At 48.7% G+C, this 1,237-nt stretch overlaps 1 protein-coding gene across 2 annotated transcripts in view; it reads right to left on the reverse strand.

The window, feature by feature from the left end:
- The window catches only part of LOC115234090 (gamma-aminobutyric acid type B receptor subunit 2), a 35,398-nt gene extending 34,700 nt beyond the window's left edge, over window positions 1-698 (reverse strand). For both annotated transcript variants that reach the window (XM_029804836.1, XM_029804835.1), the window contains exon 1: window positions 375-698. The gene's annotated coding sequence lies outside the window, so the exon portion shown is untranslated. The remainder of the gene's footprint in view (window positions 1-374) is intronic.
- Window positions 699-1,237: the final 539 nt, after the last annotated feature.

Consider the following 1,237-nt stretch of genomic DNA (forward strand, 5'->3'; position numbering starts at 1 on the left):
TATATACGTGAAATAAAATTTCACGCCTTTATTGTTACAATTATAAAGCAGCGTCAAATTTTCTCAAGAGAGCGGACTCTAATTCCGCACAATTATATTCCCACGCATTTGTACAGCGGTAATAAATCTAGAAATCCAATTTTCCGATTTTAAAATCTTTTTCCACTTCTCAAATTTATCAAGATTGAAGATTTCAAAGTTTCAACGCAACGGTAATGGCTGTAAATTGGATATAATTCCGACTGTGAATCTTTTCGATCTTATCAAATTTAAAGCGAAATTCTCAATCTCTCTCTCTCTCTCTCTCTCTCTCTCTCTTTCTTTAACATGCGACAATGACGAAGTCTAGAAATCTACCGCAAACCAAGACTTACCGTATTGATCGGTAATCATTCTTGATTCCTCTTCTTGCGCTTTCGCGTGCCGCTCGGATACTGTAATAGCCCATGGAGGCACGAAATGCCTTCGCAGTCCCCAGTAAGGAAGAAATTGATCCCGCGGATAGCACTCGGGGACGATTATCCCTCACACCTGATGCCGCTGCTGAATTGTCATACATTGCGTATCTCGCGCCCCGTCATCCCCGAATATCGCCAATTCACCGGGCCGACTGAAATCGCTTAACGCCCGGAAATTAACTGATTACGATAGCGTCATCGAACGCGCGTGGCACAAGGAGAAAAGATCGTTTGCTGCATATATACCACCCCCGTCTTGTGATCCCATTCCTCCGGACCGATTTTTCTCTCCCCCTCTCCCTCCCTCTCTCTCTTTCTCTCTCCCTCCCGCCCTATCTCTCACTCTATCTCTCTCGTGTTGACCTTTGGCCGCCTAATATCGGCGACCGGCCAGCAGTAATTCCCCGAGCAGCGGGGAAATTAATTACGATCCGTGCCGACCACGCCGACCAATCGTCGCGCGCCTCCTCGGGATCCTCGCGGGGCCTAGCGCGGAATGTAATCTTCTGCCTCCTCCCTTTCAGCCGGTGGAGAATCGGCGTGCCAGAGAGAGAGAGAGAGGGGGGAGGGGGAGGGGGAGGGAGAGAGAGAGAGAGAGAGATGTATATCACGCGCTACCCCATTTGACGAGAAAGAATAACTTCCCCTTTGTGCGACGATAATTAATACGATGCTCTCTTAGCGAACATGCATCAGCTTCCGTCGTCGCGTACACGCACAATGCCGCGATACACACCTGCTGCCAAGCTGAACCCCAGCACACCCGACACTTCGCTTCA

The sequence above is a fragment of the Formica exsecta genome, unplaced genomic scaffold, assembly GCF_003651465.1.
Source record: "Formica exsecta isolate Colony F162 unplaced genomic scaffold, ASM365146v1 scaffold194, whole genome shotgun sequence".
NCBI classification, from domain to species: domain Eukaryota; kingdom Metazoa; phylum Arthropoda; class Insecta; order Hymenoptera; family Formicidae; genus Formica; species Formica exsecta.